General features: G+C 49.5%; 1 long non-coding RNA gene across 1 annotated transcript; it reads right to left on the bottom strand.

The window, feature by feature from the left end:
- Positions 1-536: 536 nt before the first annotated feature.
- On the bottom strand, positions 537-9,759 carry LOC131381989 (uncharacterized). Its single transcript, XR_009211118.1, has 4 exons — positions 8,947-9,759; positions 8,382-8,793; positions 2,632-2,752; positions 537-788 (listed from the first exon to the last, which is right to left on the bottom strand). It is a non-coding gene; the product is annotated as an uncharacterized LOC131381989 (long non-coding RNA).
- Between the last annotated feature and the right edge of the window lie 37 nt (positions 9,760-9,796).

Here is a 9,796-nt window from a genome sequence, read left to right as displayed (position 1 = left end):
GAGCCTGGCTCCAGGTGGTCAGAGAGGCCACCTGGGGGAAATGGGCCAGGAAATGCGGACGGGACTTTGTTGGGTAAGGACAAAAATGGTAGCTGTTCCACTCAAGGGCATAGCAGGAGCACAGGCGTGGCGGTGTGAAAGCCCAGGGTGTTCTGGCCACGGGACCCAGATCTGTGCACCTGTAGTCGAAGTTGGTGTCACAAGATAGATCCCATGGAAAAGAGGCTGGGGCCAGATCACAGAGGGTCTTGAGTGTCACTGCCAGGAGTCGGGAGCTGACACCCTAGGCACCGGGGAACTGCTGGGGGCTTTTGACCAGGGTAGCGATATGTGCAGCTGGGTAATTTAGGGTGATGCCTCTGTGTAGATTAGGAGTGGAGGACACACCAGGAAACAGCATAAGATGGGAGGTCAGGGAATCTGGGGTCTGCTGAATTGGCTTCTTTTCTTTTGAACTTAATAATAATGAGACATAATAGGTGTTCAATCAGGCCAGGCATAGTGGCTCACACTTGTAATTGCAGCACTTTGGGAGGCCGAAGCAGGCAGATCACCTGAGGTCAGGAGTTCGAGACCAGCCTGACCAAGATGGTAAAACCCCATCTCTAGTTAAAAAAAAAAAAAAAAAAAAAAGTACAAAATTAGCCACGCGTGGTAGCACACGCCTGTAATCCCAGCTACTTGGGAGGCTGAGGCAAGAGAATTGCTTGGACTCAGGAGGCGGAGGTTGCAGTGAGCCGAGGTCACACCACTGCACTCCAGCCTGGGCAACGAGAGTGAAACTCCATCTGAAAAAAAAAAAAGGTGTTCAATCAATATTTATAGAATGAATGAATGGCAACCACCTTATACTGTGATATTTATTTTGCATACATTGTCTTGTCAATTCTCACTGCAACCCTACGAAATAGGCCTCATTCTTCCTGGTTTTACAAATGAGAAAATGGAGGTTCAGAGAGGTTGAGAGACCTGCTCCAGGCTGCACAGCATGCTGTGGTGGAGCCAGATTCCAGCCCAGCTGAACCCACCCACCATCTCCCACTGCAGAGTCTACCCCAGCACCAGGCCTTGGGGACACAGATAACCGAGCTCCAACCATGTGCCTGAGTAGCCCCCAGATTAGAGGCCTCAGTTTTCCCAGCTGTGGACTGAGGGCTGGTGGAGGAGTGCTCAGGGAGGGGCTGCCCTGGGCCCAGCTCGGGGAAGACAAGACTGAGACGTGGGAGGAAGGGAAGGGTGCCCTGAGAAGAGGCAGGATAACTGTGGGGCGCTTGCAGGAAAGGAGCAGAGGCCAGGGCTTGGTAAGGGGATGAGGGGGAGAAGCAGACGTGCTGAGAGGCAGGAGCAGGTGGTCAGAGGCTGGGAGGAAATGGATCTCCGCCGCAGCCCCGGGTCCCAAACACAGGCAGACGGGGGATGGTGTGAGGGGGCTGCACCTGGGGTCTCAGGTGGGACCAGGAAAAGACATGACTGCCCACACCTCCTGCCCCTCTATCCTCCATCCGGCGCCGCTGGCGCACCTGCCCCTCCGGCCCCCATCCGGCCCGGGGGTGGGAGGGATGACGACCTCTTCCAATCCCTGGTGGAAATCCTCTCGGGGGCTGTTGAAAGGGGCTGTAGGAAGGGTTGTAGTCTGTGGGTGGCTTCGGTCTGGAGCAACGGAGGAGAGGGGAGCTGGGCAGAACAGGGAGGCTCCTGGGAAAAGCCCACGGGAGGGTGGCCGGGGCTCCTTGGACAGGAAGGGACAAGGGGTTTCCCCGATGGCGGAGGAAGGGGTGCTGGCCTCGGAGCCACCAGGCAGAAGCCCTCATTTTGGTTCTGCTCCACACAAGGGGTGGATCCTCAGCAAGCGATTCCCCTCTCTGGGCCTCAGTTTCCTCATCTGTAACAGGAGGGGATCGGACCCCAGGGAGGGGCAGCAGGCAAGCCCAGTGCTGAAGAGTGTGGGTCTGTTTGGGACTGGACTATCTGGGCTCGATCCTGGCTCCGGTGGCGGCGCAGACAGGCCCCGTGGTGAGCGTCTTCAGAAAACAGGATGTGACCCAGCCTGCAGGTGTGCAAATGTCTGGCTCCGCCACCTGATAGCTGCTTTGCAAGACGCTCAGCCTTCTCTTCCATTTTCCCGTGACACACCCATCATCCACAGCCCTCCTCCCTGTACTGTGGAGGGTGCTGATGGTGGAGGCTCAGGCGAGGAAAGCAGATAGGGCATGTACCCTCGAGGACCTGCTGTGAGTCCTGCAGGCTCTACCTCTGGCTTCCCTGGGGCCCCATCCACCCAACACTCGGGGAAGCGGGGACCGAGCGCTGGGCAGCCGGACGCCTGGGATCTGGCGCCACCTGGTGGGCAGAGAGAATCCTGCTGTCCTCCAGGGCTCTGGATGGGAACTGGGCACCAGGGGTCCTGTAGCCATCCCTCTCTATTTTTTATTCAACCAGGGCTGACCTTTTTAAGATTTTAAATTTAACTTTTTGGTCAGGCGTGGTGGCTCACGCCTGTAATCCCAGCACTTTGGGAGGCCAAGGCGGGTGGATCACCTGATGTCAGGAGTTCGAGACCAGCCTGACCAACATGGTGAAACCCTGTCTCTACGAAAAATACAAAAATTAGCTAGGCATGGTGGTGCGCACCTGTAATCCCAGCTACTAGGGAGGCTGAGGCAGGAGAATCGCTTGAATCTGGGAGGCAGAGGTTGCAGTGAGCCGAGATCACACCACTACACTCCAGCCTGGGCGACGGGTGAAACTCCGTCTAAAAATAAATAAAATAAAATGTTAAATTTATTTTTTTTAGGGAAGGAGTCTTGCTATGTTGCTCTGGCTGGTCTTGAACTAGGCTCAAGCAATCCTCCCGCCTGTAGCTGGGTCTATAAGGGCACCTCTGTAACAGCTTTCCCCACTCCCGCTGCGTAACCCCATCTTCTGCCCTCTCCCTGTGGCTTGCTGAACGCTAGCCCCTCACTGGGCCTTTATCTACTCAAACACAGGACCCCTATTGTGTGGGTGGCCCCAGGCAGAGCACCAGTCTGGTGATTGAATCGGGCAGTTCCCTGTCCCTCCCAGAGGAGCTCCCAGGCTGCTGGGGGAGACACCCAGACCACAGCAGGACCAGGGCTGTGGCTGAGGGGATCCCAGAAGTTTTGGTGGGGGCAGGCAGAGGGGTAGCCAGGGGAGGCTGTGGAGGAGAAGCTGATCGGGCTTCGTTTTGAAAGCTGAAAGCAATAGTGATAGTGGAAACGTTTAGTAAGCAGAGAGCAGGTGGGGAGGTGTGCCACTGCAGAATGGCCCTGAGCTGAGAGCCACCGAGGGGTTGTTCTAGGGAGTGACATGGTCAGTCCACTGCCAGTGTGAGATGGTGGAGGTGGCTGAAGTGAGAGGTGCTGGTGGCTATGTCTTGGAGGGTGGGCGGTGGTGGCTATAGAGACTGGGAGAAGGGGATGATGAGAGGTGGAGGGAGGTGAGCCAGAGGAAGACCTGGAACACTCCTTGGGTACCTGGCTTGGCTGGCTCAGTTCACCTGGACAGGTACTGGAAAAAGGGGAGGAGAAGGGGGAGGGGGAGGAAGAAGTGACCTGGGAGAAGAAGAGGGCGGGGTGCTCAAGTCTGGGTATGTTCCGTCTGAGAGGTTGTGGGACCTCCAAGAGGAGTCATCCTGGGGGCAGTTGCAGCGGGATGTGCGATGTAACTAGGGAAGAACTCGCAGTACCTGGTGACCTGTGAATTAGGGGGAAAAAGTCTAGAATGTTCCCTTGAGATAGCCTAAGACGGTGCTTCTCACAAATAAACGTGCAGGTGAGTCCCCTGGGGGTCCTGCTACACTGCAGGTTCTGACTCAGTGGGTGAGGGGTGGAGTCTGGGAATCTGCATTTCTGACAAGCTCCCGAGTGAGGTTGATGCTGCAGGTCTCAGACCACACTCTGAGGACAGAAGGTCTAAGATACTTAGAGGATGGTGGCAGTTGTCCTTGAGATCAGGAACCCAGATAGAGGTGGAGGTGGGTCTGAGAGTTTGGGGTTTTACAAGCTCTACAGATAATTTTGATGCCTGAGCAGGTAAGGCAAGCCAGACGTGGGTATAGACATACTGGGGGGGGGGGTGGGGGGTAGGTCTAATTTCCTGTATGAATAACTATCACCATTTATTTAATGTATCCTTTACCCAGTGACTGCAATTTTATTCTCTCTCTCTCCTCTCTCTGACTAAGCTCTCATTGTCATTCCTTTTTTTCTATTTGTCTAGTCTTGAACAACAGGACATTGTCTTATTTGCTATAGCTTTATGTCTTTTTTTTTTTTTTTTTTTTTTTGAGACAGAGTCTCGCTCTGTCACCCAGGCTGGAGTGCAGTGGTGCAATCATGGCTCACTGCAGCCTGAACCTCCCAGGCTCAAGCGATCCTCCTACCTTAGCCTCTAGAATAGCTGGGATCATAGATGGGTACATGCCACCATGCCTGACTAAATTTTGTATTTTTAGCAGAGATGGGGTTTTGCCATGTTTGCCAGGCTGGTCTCGAAATCCTGACCTCAAGTCATCCTCCCGCCTTGGCCTCCCAAAGTGCTGGGATCACAGGCGTGAGCCACCGTGCCCAGCCAAAAAAGTAAATTTAGATCTTCTTTAATGTCTTGCAATATAATTTTATGATTTTATTCCATAAGGGCCTTGCACATTTTCATTAGATTTATTCCTAGATATCTTACATATTTTTATTATAATAGAAATAATATTTTACTTCATTTTCTAATTATTACTGGCATATGGAAACATAAAACACAATAGGTTTTTGTCTGTTGATATTTTATCCAACAATTTGCTAAATTTTCTTATTAATTATAATAAATATTCTGAAGATTTTTAAAATTTTCTACATAAAATCTGAAAATAATGATGGTCTTCTTTCTTTCTTTTTTGAGACGGAGTCTCACTCTGTAGCTCAGGCTGGAGTGTAGTGGTGCGATCTTTGCTCACTGCAACCTCCACCTCCCAGGTTCAAGCAATTCTCCTGCCTCAGCCTCCCGAATAGCTGGGACTACAGGTGCAAGCAACCACGCCTGACTAATTTTTGTATTTTTAGTAGAGATGGGATTTAGTAGAGAGATGTTGACCAGGCTGGTCTCAAACTTCTGACCTTGTGATCTGCCCACCTCAGCCTCCCAGAAGACTTCACCTATAAGCTACTGAAGGCCTCCCAAAGTGCTGGGATTACAGGCATGAGCCACCACGACTGGCTGATGGTCTTATTTCAAATCACTTCACCTTTCTTTCATTTGTTGTCTTTTTTTTTTTTTTTTTTTTTGAGACAGAGTCTTGCTCTGTCACTCAGGCTGGAGTGCAGTGGTGCCATCTCAGCTCACTACAACCTCTGCCTCCCAGGTTCAAGCAATTCTCCTGCCTCAGCCTCTCCAGCAGCTGGGATTACAAGTGCCCACCACCACACCTGGCTAATTTTTGTATTTTCAGTAGAGATGGGCTTTCACCATGTTGACCAGGGTGGTCTTGAGCTCCTGACCTAAGGTGATCCACCCACCTTGGCCTCTCAAAGTGCTGGCATTACAGGAGTGAGCCACTGCACCTGGCCTCATATAACTTTCGACTCTCCCAAAACTTAACTACTAATAATCTACTGTTGATTGGAAGCCTTACCTATAACATAAACAGTCAATGAACGCATATTTTGTATGGTATATGCATTAAATACTGTATTCTTACAATAAAGTAAGCCAGAGAAAAGAAAATGTTATTAAGAAAATCATAAGGAAGAGAAGATACATTTACTCTTCATTAAGTGGAAGTGGATCATCAGAAAGGTCTTCATCTCTTCATGCTTTGTAGGCTGAGGAGAAGAAGGAAGAGGAGGGGTGGGTCTTGCTGTCTTGCCACCTCCCAGAGGTGGAAAAAGGCTCATGAATAAGTAGACCCACGTAGTTCATACCTGTGTTGTTCAAGGATCAACTGTAATTTAAGATTTTCTAAAATCTTCATTAAAAATTAATTTATAGGCCGGGCACGGTGGCTCACGCCTATGATCCCAACACTTGGGGAGGCCGAGGCGAGCAGATCACCTGAGGCCAGCAGTTCCGTACCAGCCTGACCAACATGGAGAAACCCCATCTCTTCTAAAAATACAAAATTAGCCAGGCATGGTGGCGCATGCCTGTAATCCCAGCTACTCGGGAAGCTTGGGGCAGGAGAATCGCTTGAACCTGGGAAGCGGAGGTTGCAGTGACCCGAGATCGCGCCGTTGCACTCCAGCCTGGGCAGCAAGAGTGAAACTCCGTCTAAAAAAAAAAAAAAAAAAAAGAAAGATGAATTTATAACATTTTATTTAACCCAATGTATCAAAATATTATCATTTCCATATGAAATAAATATCAACTTATTAATGAGGAATTCTACAGGTCTTGGGTACTAAATCTTTGAAATCTGGCCTGTATCTAATTTTATTCTTATGTCCGAGTTCGAATTAGTCACATTTCAAATGCTTGACAGTCACATGTGGCCAATGGCCACCACAGTGGGCAACAAAGATTCAGGATATCCAGTGTGACGTTTAATGGAAATGGGGATTCATCCAATCTTGCCTTGTAACCGATCTCAAGGGAATGTTTTCCACATTTCAACATTAATTAAGATATCTGCTGTAGGTTTTTTGTAGAGACCTTTACAGGATAAAGACATTCTCTTGTGTTGATAGTTTGCTACAAGTTTTAAAACAATCAGATGTTGAACTGTTTCTGCATATACTGAGATGACCACATGTCTTCCTCCTTTAATTTTTTTTTTTGAGTGAAGTTTGCTTTGTTGCCCAGGCTGGAGTACGACGACACGACCTCAGCTCACTCCAACATCCGCCTCCCGGGTTCAAGTGCTTGACTGGACTCGGCCATTCCATTGAGCTTGTCTCGCGAGGACACACGCAGAGGATCCGCGCTGTAGGACGCGGAGTGGCGCACAGAGTCATCACCACCGGTTGGCTTCTGGCACGTGGGACAGATTTCCATTCCCACGGCGACAGCGGAAGAGCAGTTAAAAATATTTTATAATTTCCATTACAATTTCTTTTTTTGAACCATTAGTTAACATAAAAACGTACTTCTTCGGTGGCTCATGCCTGTAATCCTAGCATTTTGGGAGGCCAAGGCGGTTGAATCACGTGAGGTCAGGAGTCCGAGACCAACCTGGCCAACGTGGTGAAACCCTCATCTCTACTAAAAAGACAAAAATTAGCCGGGGATGGTGGTGGGTGCCTATAATCCCAGCTTTTTGGGAGGCTGAGGCAGGAGAATCGCTTGAACCCGGGAGGCAGAGATTGTAGTGAGCCGAGATCGTGCCACTTCACTTCAGCCTGGATGAAGGAGCAAAACTCCGTTTCAAAATAAATAAATAAACAAATATAATGAAAAACAAAAACAAAAAAACCCTATACTTCTTACTTTCCAAACATATGGGGCTTTTGAAGTGAACTTTTTGTTATTCATCTCTAGCTTATATGTGTTGTGGTCAGAGAATGTATTCTGTTATTTCTGACTTTTGAAATGTATTGAAATTAACTGTTTTTGTAAGTATTCCATATGCTTGTAAAGGGGAGTATTTTACCATTGTAGGTAACAGTGTGCTATAAAAGTCCATTAGTTAAGTTTATTAATCACGTTCAAATCTCCTATATACTATTGAATATTTTTCTTCTTCTCCTACCAATTATGGAGGGATGAGTGTTAAGATCTCCCACTATAATTGTGGATTTGTCTATCTCTCCATCTAGCTGTCTTCTTCATGTTTCTTATATTTTAAGACGATGGTATTTGCATACAAATGTGAAATTTTTCTATTTTTCTGGTGAATTGGACACTTTTCATTATGAAATGAACTTACCTCTAGTGATGTTTTTACCTCGATATTAAAATAACTGCACCAGCCTTCTTTTTGTTAGCATTTGCATGGTATTTTTCCTCCATGTGTTTACTTTTGACCTTCACTAGCTTTATGTTTTAGAAGTGTCTCTTGTGGGTTTCTCTTGTAAACTGCATCTAGCAATTTATGCATTCTGACAATCTTTGTATTTTAACTGCAATATTTAGTTGCATTTATTGAATCACAGAATATTCTAATGTATAGCTATCGTCTATTTGTCCCCTCCCCGCCCCGTCTTGTATTTATTTTTCTCTCCATTCTTGCCTGCTTTATGGTTGTTGTTTGGGTTGGTTCGATCATTCTTTTTCCTCCTTCAATAATTTGGATAACTATACACTGCATTTCCAGTCCTACAGTGTTTATCCCAGTAATGACAATCTGTATTCTTAAATTTGTCAAAGTGTATTTGATATCTATCTTTACCTTTCTCCTGAAGAATATAAGGATCTTAGAACACTTTAACGCCACTCACCCAAGTATATGCCATCACTGTTGTGTATTTTAAATCTGTTTTTATCCAGAAGACATTGTTATTGTTTCACACTATCAATGTTCTTCATTTTTCTTTATTACCAGTTGCATCAGACCTCCGTCTGAGATCATCTTTCTCTTGCCTGAAGTTCCCGCTTTGGAATCTCCCTCCGGAGGGTCTGCCAGTGGCAAACTCTTAAGTTTTTGTATTTGTAAGTGCTATGATTTCACCTGCGTTCTGGATACATCTGCCTCATACTGGGTACATAATTCTTGAAAGATATTTTCACTGAATATGTAATTCTAAGATGCTGGTTATTTTCTCTCTGGCTTCCGTTGCTCTTGATGAACAGTCAGGTGTTAATCTATTATTCTCTTTTTCTATGTGCCAGAAAGAGGTGTTGGATTTTATTCTGAGAGGAATAAGAAGGAAAAATTTTAAGCACAGGATGACCCTGTCAGATCTGCATTTTAGAAGCACACTCTGGCACTGTGTGGCTGAGATCGGAGAGAGGGCAGCTCCGCGAGGTCTCTGCTGTGGTCCAAAGAAAAGACGGGGCCCGAACCTGGGCGGTGGGTGCGGTGAGGGCAGGCAGACCCGAGTCCCCGAGGGGAGGCCGGAGCGACAGGAGTTGGGGTCAGTGCAGGAAGGAGCAGGGACGACTCCGGGCTCCCAGCGAGGAATGGAGGCGCGTTAGCGAAAAAGGAAGGGGGGGTGGGGAATCAAGAGTTCGTCTCGTGCCACAAATGGCTGAGCCCCCACTCCGCGCCGAGCGCCCACTGCACGCAGGGCTGGGGAAGGCTGGGGCAGCGCGGCGGCGAAATCCGTCCCCGTGGCACCTCAGCTCCACTGCGGCCGCTCCTGCCGCGAACGAGGGCCCGGCCCGGGAGCCCTCGAGGCAGCGCCCGCGTCTGACCCGCGCGTCTGGGCACCGACCACCGAGGGTCGGGTGGATGGACAAATGGAAGGGCGGATGGAGGGGTGGGTGGACGGACGTGGAGACACTGGCCAAACTGCGCCGCGGCGAAGGCCGGATTAGGGAGACCTCGGCCCTGCGACGTCCGGACACGGTGTGAAGCCTTTTGGGTCTCGGCTCTCCTGCAACTCGAGGGGCTGCGCCTCAGGCCCAGTCTCCTCCGCTGCGGGAGGTGGGCAAATGGTCTCTCCGCTCTGAGCCTCGACTTTGTCGTCGGCTCCACTGGGCCCTGCCACTTCGGCCCCTGACAGTCACCGGGAAGCTGTGAGGCGCCCGCCTGGGTATTAAGGATCACGTCCCGCCCCGGCGTCACAGTGAGACGGGGCGCGCGACCCTCCGCCCCGCCCCAGCCGGGGCCTGAGCCAAATAAGTCCCACGGCCGCGCTCGCGGCTCGCGGCTCGCGGCCCGCGGCCCAATCGCAACCCGGGGGGGCGGATC

The sequence above is a fragment of the Hylobates moloch genome, unplaced genomic scaffold, assembly GCF_009828535.3.
Source record: "Hylobates moloch isolate HMO894 unplaced genomic scaffold, HMol_V3 SCAFFOLD_19, whole genome shotgun sequence".
In the NCBI taxonomy this organism is placed as follows: domain Eukaryota; kingdom Metazoa; phylum Chordata; class Mammalia; order Primates; family Hylobatidae; genus Hylobates; species Hylobates moloch.
The sequence above is the reverse complement of the archived record's forward strand: the minus strand, read 5'-3'. Positions and strand labels throughout refer to the sequence as shown.